Here is an 18837-nt window from a genome sequence, read left to right as displayed (position 1 = left end):
CAATAGGACTTTTGGGCCCACCATAGCAAATTAGGTGGGGCCAGTTAGGTGCCACAATGGGTGGCATGCCCCACCTAGGATAGTTTCTGTTTTGTGAGATCAAGCTCTAAAGTTTGACAGATAAGTTTGTGTTGTTTTAAGAAAGCTTAAGCCTTGAGGAAATTTTGAATGAAATTTTGGTACGTATGAGAAGGCTTACGCATAAAATAAGAAAGGATAATATTATCATATATTAGTTTCTTATTTGAATTAATTGATGGGAAAATAGTCTAGGAAGTGAGAGATAATGGTTCTAGCTCCTTTCATATGATGTTGATGGCCCATCTATGGAATGGAGAGCTCATATCTCTCATCCCACAAGTCACCAAAGATCAATGGTGCATATTCATTCTCATATGGGTGGTTCTAGCACCTTTTATAGGATGTTGATGGCCCATCTATAGAATGAAGAGCTCATATCTCTCACCCCACAAATCACCCAAGATCAATGATACATATTCAATCTCTTATGAGTGGCAAGCTAAGGAAAAACCTAAAAAACCCTAGATTTGTTCAAGTACTAAAAAAAGGGATGCACCCTACCCAATATTCTCTACACCATATTTCTTACACCTAAAATCTCTCTTCTCTCTCCCATAGAAAAAAGGGGGGAATGCCCCATCTCTTGAGAATTCTCTCTCTCTCTATCTCTTGACCAAAGTAGGGGGCACACCCCACAAGGAAAATGCCTCTCTCTCTTTGGAAACCTTCTCTCTCCCTCAAGATAACTAAAAAGGGGCACACTCCACTCTCTCATCTTCGAGATTTCTCTTATGGTGGTCCTCTCATCTCTTCTATTTCTTATCTCACGGGAACGTGGTGACTCGGTGTGGGGTGTAAAAAGCTCGGTTGAAGTAATCTCTAGAACCCTCTTTTGTTTTCTACTTATTTACTTATTGTTTTCTTTATTCCCAAGCATTGGTCGTGTCTTTTCTTTGTTATTGAAAGATAGGCCTTGAATGGCTTAAAGTTCTTGAGATCCTATTGTATTTTTTTTTGAAGTTATTATATTTTAAAAGGACTACTTGTGAGTGATTTAGGTCATGAAGGAAAGAAAAAAATTGAAAAAGAAAGAAAAAATTTATTATATACTCTGGCTAGATTTGACGAGTCCTTCTATCTACAACACTAGTGCAACTTCACAACGTTATTATTGCTTAATGAAAAATAATGTCACATATCTCAAGATAAGGTACTCATTTCTTCATGGAGAAATATTTTATGCTCTTTGCATGAACAACCTATGTGGTTCCCAAATAGATCATCTATGTAGGCAAGCTGCCATCTCAATAAGAAAATTTCAACCACCAATCATGTATAGATATAGTAGAATAATGATAGGCAAAACATTTGGTCAGTCTAACGGTTCATTGGAATAGTATCTGTCCTTTCTCATTTTGGGAACCTTAACGACATGACCAATGTTCCAGAAAATGCTAGTTGGCAGGCTCAGCACCTAGACCGGAGCCCAGAACGTCAGGCATCTTGAAGTGAAAATGTTTTAGGAATTGCATATACAGGCTATATGAACGAACATATATGTAGGTATTTATGTTTATTTTGTATTTTATTTGCATTTATTTGTCTTCCAACTATCTTTTTTCATATAAATATATAAGCATGAATGTTAAAGCACGTTCGAAACTTCAAATCATTGAAAATTTAGTGAAAAAGCATAAACAAGTCAATAGTGTACTAGTCTCTAACTTTCCAATCTATACTCCATAGTAACATCCATTCATGATAAACAATTACACACGATCAATGTTCTTCAGTGTTTTTGATGTCGGTCAAGCTAGAACTTCTGACAAAAATCTTCTAATACCTTCACTAGGACCTTAAAAAAATTTCATGAATAAAGGGTAAGCTTTTGGATATATATATATATAAATAAAAATAAATAAATAAATAAATAAATATATATATATATATATATATATATATATATATATATATATATATATATATATATATATATTCAATTCAAACAAATTTGTAAAATGAATCAATTTAGGGTGTTTGTAGGGTTCAAATTTAATTTTTTATTTCACTTAGGACATTTAGAATACCCCAAACACCCTTTCCAGTATATTTTTTGAGAAAAAATGACCCAAACTGCCCTTAAGACCTTCTTTATGTCCAAAAAAATGGGCCCAAGCTCTAGCCAATCACCTAGGCCACCGGGGCATGCACTTTGGTACTAGCACCCAAGGATGGCCCCCTAAGCCTAGGCGTGCAACCTAGGGCACTTGAGTGCCTAGGTGCTTGGCGGCCAATTTTAAAAATTGACATGACAGAAAGCAAAGCTCTCCCTTTCTCTCTCTAAAATAGGGTAGATTTTACTTCTCTTCCTCTCTCCAAGATAGGGCTGATTGAGTTCTCCTGTTATCTCTATGATACAAGAGCCTCTGTCTCAAATGCAAAGGCCTATTGCGCTCATGCCCTCTCTAAACCAGCCTAAGACTGGGTGTGCGGCCTAAGGTCCTTTGGGCGCCTAGGCATTGGGCGGCTTATTTTTAAACTATGCATATAATAGAAAGCTGAGCTCTCAATTTCTCTCTGTAAAATAGGGTGGATTTTGTGTCCCTTCCTCTCACCAAGATAGGGCTGGTTGAGCTCTCCCATTATCTTTCTAATACAACTTCTCTCTCTCAAATGAGGGGCTTGTTGAACTCACCCTCTCTCTAATGCCACACACTCTCTCTCTCCCCCCAATCCACAATAGAAAGCTGATTTATCATTTCTTTAAAATAAGGTATGTTGAAAAAACCACATCTCTCTTTCTAAAAAAGGAAAATTTGAGATCTTCCTTTGTTTCTCTAATATTGAGTTCTCTCATTCTCTCTCTCTAGAACCACTCTCTCCCTCTTTATCTATGTCGTGGTGTGGAGCTGGCAATCGAGGTCACCACTATGATACTTTATGTGGTCTCTATTTGGGGTGCTCGCCATGTCATCTAAATTCTTCATAGGAAGAGGTTTCTGAAATAGTGGAGCATGCTTTAAAGGAGAAAACCATAGATGAAAGAACTATGTAAGTTGTACGGGTATAAGAGTTATCAAACAAAGTGTAGGCGCCCTAACTCTATTATTGTAGTTAAAGAGCTTTGGTACTTTTTGTTCTCAATGTTATCTCCTCATCTTTTTTCACTCTGATGCTCTCTCTCTCCCCATCATAACCTTGCTCTATCTTTGATTTTTTTTCTCATGATTTCCTTGCTTTCTTTGGTGCTTTCTCATTCATCACTTCTTTCTATCTCATAATTTCTCCCTCCTCCCTTACCCCCCAAAAAAAAAACAATAAGAAAATATCTTTCACCCTAATTGCAGATTCCCTAAATTAACGAGTTTTGATGCCAAAGTCTTTAACTCTTTAGGTCTCACAAACTTGGAAATTTAAGACTTCAAGTTTAAAAAATTTGTTTCAAACCCAAAAAATTTTTTGATTAAAATAAAAACATAAAAATCTAGAGATTTACAGAAGTTTCTCAAATGGTCCTTATGCCAACCCCATACCCCTTTTTGATGGGGGAGAAAGACTTGTTTTTTTTGGGTAATTCAATGGGAATTAGTTCCCTACCGCGTTGTAGGAATAGAACTGAAGACGTCATGTTGTGCCAACCCACCACCTTGATCACCTAGCCTTGAGCCCATCCCTAGGAAAAGGAATTTTTCCCCCAGCCTAATGCATGTTTGTGCCCTCCGATAGGGGCTTGGGGGTGACCACTTGGTGCTTGGCGGCACTTAGGCTGACTAGTCAAGCCTAGGGGTCCACTGCCTATGGTGAGTTGCCTAGGATTCCCCAGCCTAGTCGATCATTGTGGCTGGCTTTTAATATACTGAATTGGACTAGACCTATTAGAAAAAAGGTTTCCCTATTAGAAGAAATGCTTTTAAAGGTGACAAGACCATTCTTATAAATATTCGCATTGTGTTAGAGTGAGCTACATGGTTCTTATATACGATATAATAATCATGGTAGAAGGAAGAAATATTCATAATTAATTTCCCAATACAGATACTATACTCCTTACGGATACGATTTGGATTCCAGACTACGTCTTATAGCTTTGTAATCTTAAACAAATCTTGTACATTTAATGTCTGTGTGAACAAATGGTCTTGTTAATATTGGTAATACATAGTCAGGGAACATTTTATGACCTTTGATACTTGAATAAACTTTGATATGATGTAAACCAGGCGATTACCTGCATGTGAAGTTCACCTCACTGATCAGGATAGTATTTTATTGCCCATATTTGCAGATTTTTGAATTACTCCTTGTGGCAACTTTTGTATTTTCCCAAATATCATGTACAACTTTTTTAAATTCTTGGCACATGTAAACGACATGAGCATGCTTCTTGAAGGTCTTAAACCAACAGTTAAAGTCGACACCACTTTTGGGTGTTTATGTCCTCGGTGATTATACTGAGGAAGCATTTCTGTCATTCATGAAATGAACACATGTATGTCGTTCTCATCCGCTATTACTTTAAACTGTCCCAATCTAATCCTATCAATGGGGTCTTGAGGAAATGCTTTATTATTTGGCTGCACTTAACATTGTTACTTACATTTGTATAATTGATGCATATGTCAAGGCAGTATGTAAAAATCATCGAAAAGTCTCTTACTGCGTACAAGATCATTACAATATGAGTTGTCTTATCTGGGCTTGCGGTAACTATGGCCATTGAAGAAATGTAAAAGTGGTATGATGAATTTCATCATATTGGTGTTGAGCCATTCATTCAGACCATAGTTACCGGGAGCGCCCATGTGGGGGTCAGTTTCTACCCCCGAATCGCGATCCCGCACACTGAGTGACCGGATCTTGATTCCAGATGCTTCCTTGCATACTTGGATCTCGTACCCAGAGCTATGAGAACTGGATTCTTATTATTTGGGGTCGAGTTCCGTAGTAAGTAGGAACCAAATCCACATGCGCAAGATCATGGCTCTAATATCACTTGGAATCATGATTCCATCATACAAGGAACCAAGTATCCTATACATGGGAACGAGCTACTCCTACAAAGTTTATTTTATTTGTTTATAGTATTAGGTTTTCCTCACATCATCTAGCAATTGCTATATGGTTCCCAGAATGTTAACCTAAAGCAATCAACCTAGTGTAGTGTTTTGAGTCTTTTGACTGTGGGGTGGCTGTTATGCCACCCATGCAAGGTGCACTGACAGAAGCTCCACTAATGCTAGGAGGTAGGGAGTGAGGGACTTTTAGGTCCCTACTCACATCAATCAATGTGAAGACCTGGGAGTGAGACATAGGATCGATGCTCAAGAGAATGGCCAGGAATTAGGTTTGCGAAAACTGCTTCCGAGGAAGACTCACGAGTACGGGGATTACAAAATCCGCGACTCGGATAAAGGGGTAGGCTAACCCCAAAGACATGTGTGCGTGTGTTAGTTAGCAAAAAACAAAAGAAAGGAAGGTCAAGCGAGAATGACCATATGATGGGGTAGAGTGTCCCCAGTGGAGTCGTCAAGCTGGTTAGGTGTCTGGCCCTCTGGGTCGGGTTACTTGATGGCGTGGTTCCGGGTTCAAGATGGACCCGAGACCTGAGATCGCTCTCTCTCGAGAACCGTGTAAGGAGGACGCTGATAAGAATACCAACCGGTGAGAGAGGAATTTGGTCGTTAGGCGGGACTTAACTCATTGGGTCCGTGACACGCTCAGGCTACTCACATGGGTGCCCTCTTAGATCATGTGGAATGTCCCCCTGGCCTAAGGCTGGTTCAGAATCGCCTCCCTTGACCTGTTTCTTCTTTTATGCAAACACACACACACATTATAAATACAAACAAGTGGGTCGGAAGACCCCACCTTGTCTTAGGGTGAGAAAACACATACGTGTGTACTCAGAAGAAAAATGGGAACATAACATGGTAAAATCCGCATCAATTCGACAACCCCACTCCCTCTCCTTGATGAAGGACCCTCAATGCAAATTTTATAGCAAAGAGAATGGGGAAAACATGTCGTAGAGTCCGTGTCAATTGGACAGGCTTCTGGAGTGTTCTTTAACAGGGGACGCATGACAGATTTTCCTTTATGTAGAGAGTGAGGGAAAGGGGTGAGATGAAAAAAAGACATTAGAGAGAAGAGACTTTTAAAGAGAAGAAAAAGAAAGAGAAGGGGATGGAGAGAGAAAGAGACAAAGGCTGGTTAGCTTTCACTCAGTCCTTCAGAGAGAGAGAAGGAAAAAAAAAGAGAGAGAAGAAAAAGAAAGAGAGAGAAAAGAGAGACGAAGATTGGTTTGGCTTTCACCTAGCTCTTCAGAGAAAAATATTTTAAAAGAGAGAGAAAAGAGAGACGAAGGCTGTTTTGGTTTTCGCCCAGCTCTTCAGAGATAAAATGTATTTTTGGAAAAGAGAGAAAAGAGGAACGAAGGCTAGTCTAGCTTGCACCTAGCTCTTCAGAGATAAAGAAAGAAAAATATTTTTGAAGAGAGAGAAAAGGAACGAAAGTTAGTTTGGCTTTCTCCTAGCTCTTCAAAGGTAAAGAAAGAAAAATATTTGTTTTAGAGAGAGAAAGAAGAAAAGGAATAAGAAAGAGGGTGAAGGTTACCTAGGCTCTCGCGAAACTTTCTAAAAGGGGAAAGAGACGAAAAGAATGAGAGAAAAAGAGAAGAGAAGTGAGAAAAGAAAGAGAAGAGGGTGAAGGCTAGCTTGGCTCTCGCTAAACCTTCCAAAGGGGGATAAGAGATGAGACTGAAGGAGAGAAGAAGAGAAGAGAATAAAGAGATGAAAGTAAAGAGAAAATGAGGGTGAAGAAACCTTCAAAGAGGCAGAAGAGACGAAAAGAAGTAGAGAGGAAGAGAAGAGAATAAAGAGATGAAAGTAGAGAGAAGAGGAGGGTGAAGGTTAGCTTGGCTCTCACCAAACCTTCCAAGAGGGAGAAGAGACGAAAAGGAGGGAGAAAGAGAAGAGAATAAAGAGATGAAAGTAGAGAGAAGAAAGGGGAGAAGAAAGAGAGGAGGGGAGAAAGAAGAGAGTAGAAATGTTATGCACGATAGTACTGCCATGTCAGAATGAGAGGAGAGAGAAGAGAGGTGATTTCATGCTCAGCAATTGAAACTATCGTGCCAGACAAAGAGGAGAGAGAAGAGAGAAACGAGAGAAATGTCGTGCACGGTAGTGGGTAGTATCGTGCCAGACAGAGAAAAGAGAGAAGATAGAGTAATGTCGTGCTCGACAATTGATGCTGTTGTGTAAGACAGAGAGGAGAGAGAAGAGAGAGAAATGTCATGCTCGACAGTTGGTACTGTCGTGCTAAATAAAGAAGAGAGAGAAGAGAAATTTCATGAACGGCAGTAGATACTGCCGTATGGTTAAATGCCTTGATCTCACCTTCTGAATCTATATGACCTGGTGGCACGTGTCTCGAGTTTTGAAGGGACCCCGGGACTTGAGATCGCTCTCTTGGGAACCTTGTTAAGAAACAAGGGTAGGTATACCAACCGGTGAGAAAGAAATTTAAGGTGGGTTTGGGACTTACACGGGCTGGCTCACGTGTGCACCCTCTTAGACCACAAAGAAAGCCCCCCAGTCCTTCAACTGATTCGAAATTGCCTCCCTTGGCCTGTACTCTCCTATTTCTGCAATCACATACACATGGTTAATTTTACAAGACAAGTAGGCCAAGGGACCCCACCTTGTCTTTGGACGAATGCACATAGGCATGCACATTCAAAAGAAGAAAAAGAGTAAGAGGATAGATGAAAGAAGAAGAAAGAGACAAAATAGAGGAATGGGGAAGATAAAAATTTGATTAGGTGTCTAGACTAACAAAGTAGCTAGACAAGCAAGTGATTGACTCGGCGTGGTAGCAAGACGGGAATACTAGACGACATAACGATCACCGACCAGCCTGGCACGATGGCTAGCCTATCATGGCAGTAAAACGGGCACTGTAACTAAGACCGGTACATCGGCAATACTGCTACACGACGAGACTACCATGGCAGTGCTTGACTTAGCCTCCCTTAGTCAAACGGAGGGAAAGAGAGAAGGAGAAAAAAAAGAGAAAGAGAGGCATGCACAGTACTACTGATGTTGTGCATTTGAGAAGAAAAAGGGAAGAGAGAGAGAGGAAAAGAAGAAGAGAGGAGCAATAAGAAAGAAGAGAAAAGGGGGAAGAAGAATGAAAGAAGAGAGAGAAGGAAGACGAAGAAAGAGAGAGTGAAGAAAGAAGGGGAACATGCACGGCGATGAGGTTCCACTGTCCATCACAGAGGAGACAGAAAATAAAAGAAAATAAGGACTACTATGAGCTTCTGTCGTCCATGACTAAGGAGAGAGAAGATAGAAAAAAACATAGATGCTGATGAGCTTCCACCATCCATGACAGAGGAGTGATAAGATAGAAGAAAACATGGATGGTGATGAGCTTTCACCGTCCATGACAGAGGTGTAAGAAGAGGGAGCAAACATGGACGGCGATGAGCTTCCGCCGACCATGACAAAAGAGAGAGAAAACATAGACGACGATGAGCTTCCGTCGTCCATGACAGAAGAATAAGAAGAGAGAAAAAACATGGGTGGCAATGAGCTTCCGCCATCCACGACATAAGGAATAAGAAAAGAGAGAAAACATGGATGGCGATGAGCTTCTGCTGTCCATGATATAAGAGAAAACATGGATGACAATTAGTTTCTATCGTCCATGACATAAGAGTAAGAAAAGAGAGAAAACATGGATGGCGATGAGCGTCCACCGTCCATGACATAAGATTAAGAAGAGAGAGAAAACATGAACAATGATGAGCTTCCGCCTTCCATGAAATAAAAGTGGGAGAGGGGAACTTTGACAGAGGCCCGACCCGCCACTCGGGTTAAGGCCCGACTCATTGTTTATGTTCCAAGGAGAGGAGAACATCATGCCTGACGATAGGCTCTGCCATGAATGAATGGAGAAGAGAGAGAAGAGAATAGGGAGAAAGGAGGAAGAGGGAGATTAGGAAAGTGAGGAAAAAAAAGGAAAGATAATAGAGAGAGAAGGAAAGTAAATAAAGAAGATTAGGAAAGAGAGAGAAAAAAGGAAGAGATAGATGAGGAGAGAGAAAGAGATAGATTAGAGGAGAGAGAAAGAGAGAGATGAGTGGAGGAGAGCGAAAGAGATTGACGAGAGGAGAGAGAAAGAGAGAGATGAGAGGGGGAGTGAGAAATTACCCTCACTAAAGGGTATTAGAATTTTTCTTCCCTCTCCTCTCCCTCTCTCTCCATGACGCACCCACAATCTCAATGTAAAATCCTTATTCATGAAATTGAAGAATGAAGGAAACTAGGGAAGACCTTTGTATAATTAGGTTTAGCATGTACTTATAGAATTGAGCCCTAAACATGGGTGTACGCCCAAAACTTATCTAAACAAACGATAATTACAATTTAATTGAATTAAAATAAATTCTAAAAATGGGTGCAAAAGGATTGTTTTGCCCTTACTCAACAATACATAAAATTCTAAAACAGTCTCTGCTGCTGCCCTAGAACTTGCTTGATTTTCCATAAATGATTCGGGGTTGTTCTAGTGTCTGTTTGGTTGAAAGATGATTTCTTTCTTATCGAGCTTGGCATGACAATCGGTCTGAAACCAACTTCAAACCATGAATCTCATTTTTAGGCCACGATCATGTGACTCGAAATTTGCATAGATCTTGAAACTTTTGATCGATAGTGTGCTTGTTGCCTGATTTTTTTTATTTGGTTTCTTCGCAGAATTGCACTGAACATGCAGTCATGATCATGTTGCAACAAACGCGGCTTGATTTTGTGTTTGGACGAAGATTTCATGATCTTGAGTTTTTAGCCAAAATCTGGAAATTCGACAGCCGGAGTCAACAGCAACTTTGACGCCTTCGCGTGCCGAATCCTACTGTTCATCATACATAGGGTTCGAAACGGACATAGCCTCGGACCTTACGTACATAATGCAATTGGTTTCGAGTTGATAAGGTACACGAGCCGTGATATGGCCGCTCGAGTGAGGCGTGTCGTTGCTGAATTTGTTGCAACTATCTTCACGAATCGCCAACTTCTCTCTAGCTCTTCTTCCTTCTCGGGTATCATCACAGATCGTGTCACAGGTCGTGCCACATATCAAAAATCAAAAAGCTCGTATTGACAAGACGAACATGCTCACCAAATTTGAGCGTGATCCGACTCAAGACGAGTAGGATATGAGTCTTTGAAGTTTCTACTCGTGATTATTAAATCAATCAACATTAATGGTGACTTGGTGCAAGGAGGGAACACGAGAATAATGTGAGGCTTACCCTTTTTCAGTACTCAAGAGGAAAGTGGGGAACGATGTTCGTGGAACTTCGCCCCTAGGGGACAGACTCATGATAACAAAATCCCCAACCCTAATGTAGGGATTAAATATTCCCTCTCGAAGATATTTGTGTGTGTGTGTGTGTGAAGAGCAGAATGCTTAGTAAGCAGACTAAATCGACGATGGGGTAGTGATGTCCCCAGTGGAGTCGCCACGCTGGTTGGGCCTCGATCTCCACTGGTCGGATGCCCGTGCAGGGACCCAGATTTGGGTCTGACTCGAGATCGCTCCCTCAGAAACCACGGTGTGTGGGGTTCTCGTACCAATAGGTGCCAACTAGTGAGAAAGGATTATAAGGTGTGAGGTGGGAACTACCTCAGTGTGATACGCTCGGGCGTTCGTAGGCACCCTCTAAGATCATGACGGAAAGTCCCCTAACCTGAGGCTGGTTCGACTTTAGCCTCCTCGCTCGCAGACTATGACTCATGAACACACACATAGAAGGTTGCCGGTCAGAAGACCCTAACTTGCTATTAGATATATATATATATATATATATAGGAAAGTGGGATGATACAAGACTATTTGTCAATTCGGCAGTCTTTCGACGTTGTCTTGTCAAACAACCTCATATAGGTATACGAATAAATGAACAAATAAAAAGAAAATAAATAAAATGAATAAATATAACCAAGTGTTGTTGATGAGAGGATGATAAAAGAGATAGTATTGGGGTCGAAGAGGTAGATGACAAGAGGAATTTGATGAGAGATGGAAGAGAGACAACAAAGGGGTTTTAAGAGAGGATAAAGATGAAAGAGAGAATGAAACAAGGTGAGAGAAGAAGGATGAGGAGATAGAAAACAAGAGGAAGAGGGTGATAGGACAGTGAGGAAGAGAAAGAGAGAGTGGAAATAAGTGGGAGAAACTGAGGGAGATAGAAGAGAGAGAGCGAGAGGAAGAAAGAGGACAAGAGGGAGAGAGAGGGGGAGAGCACGAGAGAGAGAGGGAGCGAGAGGGAGAGAGGTAGAGAGAGCCAGAGATACTGAGAGGGCAAGAGAGAGAGAGAGAACAAGAGTGAGAGAGAGCACAAAAGAGAGAGAGCGAGAGAGAGTTGAGAGGAAGAGAGAGAAAGAATATCGAGGGAAAGAGGAATAACAAGAGAGAGGGAGAGTAAGAGTGAGAGAGAGCACGAGAGAGAGGTCGAGAGAGAGAACAGAGAGGGTGAGAGAGAACACAAGAAAGAAAGAAAGAGAGAGGAAAGAGAGGGAGAAAGTCAAGGAGGTGAAAGCTTAGACGGTGACTCATACAAGAGAGAGAGAGAGAAAGAGAGAGAGAGAAAGAGAGGGAGATAAGTGAGTTGGCGTCTTAGTCGCCAGTTCGATAAAAGAGGGAGACTTAGCACAAAGGAAGGAGAGAGGGAGACGAGTGGGCTGGTGGCTTGGCTGCCAGCTCGAAAAAGAGAAGGAAAGAGAAGAAGGCACAGAGTCGATGGCTTAACTGCCATTTCGAAAAAGAGAAGGAAAGAGAAGAAGGTAGGGAGTTGATGCTTTAGTTGTCATCTTGGGTGAGAGCAAGAGTGAGAAAAAGAGAGACTGAGTGAGGAAGAGGATCGTCAGCTCAGCTTAGTCGTTGGTTTGAGCAGAGAAAGAAGAGAGGGTACCAGCTGCTTAGCCATCAGTTCGAGTGGAGTGAGAGAAAGAGAGAGTGAAAGTGCAAGAGAGAAGGAGAAAAAGAGAGGGTGAGAGAAGGGGAGAGGAGAGAGAAAGAGAGAGAAGAAATAGAAAAAGATAGAGGAGAGAAGGGAGAGAAGAGAGAGGAAGGGAGGCAGGGAGTCGATGACTTAGCCGTCTGCTTGTACGAGACTGGGAGTGAGAGAAAGAGAGAACAAGAGAGAGATATTTAGAGAGGGAGAGGAGACATCGGTTCGAGCAAAGAGAGAGAAAGAGAGGGAAAGAGAGGGGACTGGTTGCTTAGGAGTAATTTCAAGTGGTGTGAGAGAAACAGGGAGTGAAAATTAAAGAAAGAGAGAAGAGAGAGAAGGTGAAAAAGAGAGAAGGAGAGAGAAATGAGAGAAGAGAGAAGAATGAGAAATAGAGAGAAGAGAGAGAAGAGAGAGAAGAGAGAAGAGAGAAGAGAGAGGAAGGTAAGCAAACCGACGACTTAGCCGTTGGCTCAGTTAACTGTGAGAGAGAGAAAGAGAGAGAGAGAAGGGAGAGAAAAGAGAGAAGAAGGGAAGAGAAAGAGAGAAGGGAAGAGAGAAGGAAAGAGGAAGAGAGAGAAAGAAAGAGGAAGAAAGAGAAGGAGAGAGAAGGGAGGGAAAATAGATAGAGAATGAGAGAGAAGAGAGAGAAGGAGAAAAAGAGAGGGAGAGAGAAGGGAGTGAAGAGAGAGGAAGGGAGGTGAGCCCGCAGTAAGGTTAGCCATGAGAGAGAGAGAAAGAGAGAGAGAAGGGAGAGAAGAGAGAAAGAAAGTGGAAGAAATAGAAAAAGAAAGTGGAAATAAAAAGAAAAAGTGAAAGAGAGGGAAAGAAGAGAGAGGAAAGGAGACGAGTTGATAACTTAGTTGTGAGAGTGAGAGATAGAGAGATTGAGAGAGAGAAGCTCAAGAGAGAGAAAGAGAGAGTGAGAGAGAAAAAGAAAGAAAGAGAAAGAGAAAGAAAGAGGGAGAGAGAAGAGAATGGGAAAGGGAGAGATAGAGGAGAAAGAAGAGTGAAGAAAGAAGGTGGTGGGCTAACAGCTTAGCCGCTGACTCGATTGGCCGTGAGAGAGAGAAAAGGGGGAAAGAGGAAAGAGAGAAGAAAGAGAGAGAAGAGGTAAGGAAAGAGGAAGAGAGATAAAGAAAGAGGAAGAGAGAGAAAGACTGGGGGGTAACCTAGTGGGCTCCTTGTACCGAACCGGTGTCTAGGTTAGAAGTGGGAAGTTCCGAGTGAGAAGTGGGAGGTTCCAAGTGAAGAGTATGAAGTTTTACGGGTAGTGGCTTATGAAGAAATTCTTCTCGCTCCTCTCTTGGTTTGAAAAGTGGTCGAGGAAAATATTGCCAAACTAAGGGAAAATTGATCGAATTCTTACGCTTGGGGGCCAAATCTCATTAATTCTCCCTTTTTAACTTTGGGTTATAAACGCTTATATAGAACTCCCTTTGAAACAAGGGTGGATGCTCAAAATTGACTAAAATTTCTAAAAAATACATTTTATATGAATTAAATTTGAAGCTCGTTTTTCGAGCAAAATGACTATTTTACCCTTACCCACAATCTCAAAAATGGCAAGATGGTCCCCCAAAAGGGGCCATAGGCTATGGTGGTCATCCGAGGCTTGTTTTGGGTCCTTTCGACAACCTTTCGGCCAAAAGAATGTCGCGAAAGTGATGATCTCGGCGTGATGATCGTTTTGACATATCTTTTGATCCTTGAATCGAAGTATCGAGCTCTTGGAAAAATCCGTCAAAAGATGGGGATTTTGTGATCTTAGATCATGGATATTAACTATTTATTGGTGTTTTAGTTCAATATTTTCATCGTGGAACAACAGGGAATTCGTCACGGTTGTTTGGTGACAAGAATGGCTCGATTTGATGATTGGACAATCACTTTTCAAATTGGGAAAGTTTGTTGGAATATGGATTCCGGTCATCGAAAAATACCCTCTCTTGCAACCTCAAAATAAAACCTTTTTGGTCACTTGTCACGTATGATGTTTACTTTGGATCGAAGCCCTCGACGTCAGGTTCGCAACAGTTTCAAGTTGATCTGAGGTCGGAGCTACATGATAAGATCATTTGATTGAAGGGATCTCCTCTTTGCAAAAATTTGTACAGCATAAGCTTTCTTAAGCAGTTTCTCTCTAATATTTCTGCCTTCTCCAGTCATGTCACGGGTCGTGCCACATATCAAAATGTGCGTGGTGATGAGACGATGATCCTCCTCAAATTTGAGCTTAATCCGATTTACGATGGAGAAGTTAAGACATTTCAAAGGTGATCTCGAAATCATATTACACAGTTTCCATAAATGGAAACTGGTTCACGGACGTTGCATTAGAATAATGTATAACCCACCCTTTTTGGGTAAGTCGGCTACAGGATGGTCCAGAAGTATCCAAATGAGTTGAAATTTGATATCTGGGGGTTTACGGACCTTATGAATCCAATAGAAGTGGTCTATTATTCATCCGAAGTTCTGGTGTCAAGGTTATAGTTATAAAGTGCATTTTTCACATGTTAGGGGCCATATCTGAAAACTGGTTTTGCCTTTGATCCACATTAACGTTGTCGGATCGCGACAAAACTTGACAGGTGTTCTTAAGGAGTCAAGTGCTACCTCTGTGTGCTTTTTGGGATCCATCTATTGCCTTCCAAAAATTCACTCCAGATCGAGGTTTATTTCAACAGTGCTTCTGTGGTCTAAAGGCATTTTCACACCCGCTGGCCTAGGTTGAGATTGGCTTCCTCCTTATTCTCATTGGAGATACAAGTGTCAAAAAATTCCCTAAAATAGTCAGGTCTCTGAGGCTCTAGAAAGTCACTTCGCCCTTAGGGGCCCTTTCAGGCTTTTTTTGCTGAGCCTCAAGGAAAAAGGTTTTGGCGCCATTTTCATTGTTGCTAGGATCCTGACCCCTTGATCCTCAACCGTGACCACTTGGGACCGTAGAACTTGAGTGCCATTGACATTGGCGTTGTGATTCTATTGCTCCAGACCATCATTCCTTTGTTGATAGCCTAGCTTTTATCGCTTTCCTTCTTTTTCGTGCCTCCCCGACATCGTTGTTTTTGAGGGACCCTCTTCCCTCATACGTATCTTGTGCCCCGAGTAAGGTTATACTTGACTCTAAGCGCTCAATTCGACGCAAGTCATTTGGACCGCACTTTCAACCTCTTTAGTTGAAGCGCGCATTGCCTAACATCAAGGTGCTCGACGCTCAGTCAATGCTAGGGCGCCTAGCTCTCCATGCTCATTGCTCCTCGATCCGGTTCACTGTATTGAAGTTTCACCTCACTTTGTGTGATTAAGCACCACGTGCTCATTTTTGCTTGAGCACTATATTGATTGTTGGACACTTCTTTCATGTGCACGTTACACTGTTGCACTCGAGTGCAAAAATGTAAAACTTCTTTCAAATTTAGTTTTTTGAAAAACCTGGATCGGGCCTTCATGCTTCTGGAGTAGGCACCTAGTCCCTAAAAGAAGAGCAGTCGAGATCGAGGGCCCGCAATGGGAAATTACCTTCTCCCTATTCTCAAACTCTAAGAACACCCCACAATACTTTGGACCCATGGTCGCTAATAGGAGTGGCTCAAACCAAATGTGGGTGTACCTTGATACTTACCTCATTCCCAAAACTAGGTCTTACTCTAGGTAAGAACTCTAAGCTTGGCCTTACTTGCTAGCAATTTAGAGGTATCCATGTCTTTTTGCTTGAACTGTGTGTCTAAGTAGTAGGATGTATTATGACCCAAGTATGGTGGCAGGAGAGTCTGACATCGAGTCGACTGCGAACTCATACCAAAGGTTGGGTACGTCTTCTGGAGGTCCATCGAGACAGTGCGCAGCTATCCCATGGGACTATGGAACCTAGCCTTAGCATGGATCTATAGTTAGGTCACCTAGTCGTCAGTCTAGAGACCGAATAAGTCACCGGTTCGGCTCTTGGGATCTGGCTAGGTGCAGTGGTCCAACAAGCAGGAGTGCTGCCCACGTCCCGATGCCGGACACAAGATAGGATCTATGCCTTCAGTGGTGGTCAAGCCGATGATTTAAGCATAGGTGATCCACTTGTACCAGTAGCTCCCCGTCCACCCAGTAGAGAACATTTCGCTAGGGGTAGCGCAACATGATCTTTTAATGTCTACAACAGCTGTAGGTTTGACCAAGCTCCTCTTAGGGCCTCTCAACCTAGTATTAGGCTAGCAGCCAACACTAGTGTGGCCCAGTTTCCTTTAGGGATGAACCAACCAGTGGTAGATAACCTTGTAGATCCAAATAAGATAGCTCAAGCTATTCTCCAAGCTGTGGGGAACCCTAGCCTAGAACACTAAGCCAACTTCGCTGTCCAACTTAACCTAGGGCCTCCTCAACTTAGTCAAACACAGCCCAAACTAGGAATGGTCCATTACCAACCTGCCTTTGAGCCATCATACCAATTTTAGAACCCTCAACTCAGGGAAACTCCTCCTATTGTACCAGTATATCAACCACCGCACCAGCAAACTCCTCGACATATCGCTGGTCAACCTACCACTTTAGGAAGTAACCCTTGGGTGTCATTCTCACAGGCGGACATGAAATACCAATCTTTAGAAGGACAAATAAAAATCATACGCGCCACGCTTCAAAGGTTAGAGGTCGATGATCTTGCTCTCACCGAACCTTATGACGAGTCTTATTCAAATGGATTCGCTGACCTACTCATGAATTTCTTACCCTAGAATTTAGAAATCACTTTGGTAGAAAGGGTGATCGATGTCTTCACATAACAAGCTATAAGATAGCCATCCCAACAACTCGAGATGGGTCGGTTGCCCTTAAAGCGATGTTCACTCATAGTCTCATAGGAGACACCACTATTTGGTATAATGAGTTTGTGAGAGAATATCCCGAGGCTACATTCTGAGAAATGTTCAAAAGATTCGTTGCTCACTTTGGTACTAGGAACTGTGACCTATCTCCGTAAGGGAACTAGTCACTCATAAACAAGGACCAAATGAATCACTCACTGACTTCGTCGACCAATTTACTGCTATGGCCTCAAAGGTCACAGAATGTCCATTATCAAACCATGCTAAGATCAACATGATATTGGAAAATACCAACAGCGAATATAATACATTCTTTAGTCATGGAGGTGTCCCTCTTAACTTCAACATTATGTCAAAAAGGATCATGTTATACAAAAGAACTAAATCCTAGATGACTGGTATTAGGCCGGGTGAGAATAGAAAAGTCAATGAAACCTCTTAGAAAGTCCCTGAAGATAAGCAAGCTGGGGAGGTAAATCATATTATCCTCCACTAAGAAAATCCAAGTAATCAGGATAGACCAGCTGACCAAGACCAACGAGGAAACCAAAATGGGGGCAACCGTTATAGACCATATAATCAGCCTATCAGACCCCAGAGGCATTTCACCCCATTGAAAAAACCCCTGATTGAAGTACTACGATAACTCTTGAAGGAGGGGGGTTTAGTTCTTCCACTTCCTTCACCACTCCCATATGAGATGACAGGTTAAAGCAACTAATGTGAATGACACCAGTACCATCAACATAATACCTAAGATTGCTACACCCTCAAACATCAAATCGAAAATTTAATAGAGAGAGGGGTCATTAAAGTAGTGAAACCTAGTGAGCTCGTTACAGAGGCCAATCAAAAGATGGGAATCTATGTCGACCCACTATCAACTAGTGACCCTCAGCCAATTGCGCCACCACCATCTACAAGCACGAAAGTCCAATCATCGGATTCAAAGGGCAAAGTCATGGTCTTCACCAACCACGAAGATCCTTATATCATTGACCCCTCCTTTTTCATCTTTTTGTGCATAATACTGGCCACTCCAATGATTCCAAGGGAAACCATTCCTCAAGAACCTCTCAAATACATCTCGATGCCAATCACTTAAAATGACCAAGGCGATCCTACCCCTCAGAATCTCAGACATGGAAAGAAGATGTCATGATGACAATTACCCCAGAGATCTTAGAGGAGTTTACCCTTCAAGAACCCCTAATGCAATTTCAATACATTGAGATGACCCTTAATGAGGAAATCAATTAAGATGACTGTCTGTCTCTTACTAGCTTGGCAGTGATCGGGATCAAAGAGGGGTATCGCACTCAGAAAACAATCCAATTCGAAGGTGCATGTGAAGAGGTTAACTCATGGATCAAAGATCAACCCTCTTACACCCTTACCAATCGGGTTATTACCTTGCTTACATGACATGGGAAACACTTCAAACTAACTTAGTTCAGAGCCAACACATTACAAGAAAGGATGGGGAATCCTACCCCATGCCACACAAACAGTCCCAAATGACCCTACTTCTAGTGCTCAACCAACTGAAGAGGGGGCAACCACTAGTCTCCCTAACACCTATGACCTCCCAATACACGTAGATAGGATCCCTGCTTCCATATCCATTCTAGATCTCCTTAGGAGCTCTCCTATTCACTGGTGCCAAATTGAAAGTGTACTCCAAAAAGTGCATGTACAGCTCAACATTAGACTCGAGCAGCTCAGTGGGATGATCGCAAAACTAACAGCTTCAACGCCCATTACCTTTAGTGATGACGACTCCTTCTTGACACTGATCGATAGCATAATCAGGCCCTTTACATCACGGTCCATGTTGTTAGCCATGAAATCACGAGGGTGCTCATAAATAATGGGGCAGCCCTCAACATTTGTCCAGCTAGGACCTTAGAAAAAATAGGTATTGACTTAGCTTACCTAAAGCCTTCTCAGCTCACCATCACTGCGTATGATGGGAGTAAGAGA

General features: G+C 42.0%; 1 protein-coding gene and 1 long non-coding RNA gene across 3 annotated transcripts in view; both read left to right on the top strand.

Moving 5' to 3' along the window:
- Window positions 1-18837, top strand: part of LOC148780516 (uncharacterized) — a 49728-nt gene that overhangs the window by 2035 nt on the left and 28856 nt on the right. The window lies entirely within an intron of this gene.
- Window positions 3814-12709, top strand: LOC148780517 (uncharacterized). Its single transcript, XR_016039925.1, has 2 exons — window positions 3814-11226; window positions 11507-12709. It is a non-coding gene; the product is annotated as an uncharacterized LOC148780517 (long non-coding RNA).

Source organism: Amborella trichopoda, chromosome 9 (assembly GCF_054954075.1).
Source record: "Amborella trichopoda isolate Santa Cruz 75 chromosome 9, AtrichopodaSantaCruz75HAP2 v2.0, whole genome shotgun sequence".
Lineage (NCBI taxonomy): Eukaryota > Viridiplantae > Streptophyta > Magnoliopsida > Amborellales > Amborellaceae > Amborella > Amborella trichopoda.
Note: the sequence above shows the minus strand (reverse complement) of the source record. Positions and strands in the feature narration are given on the sequence as shown.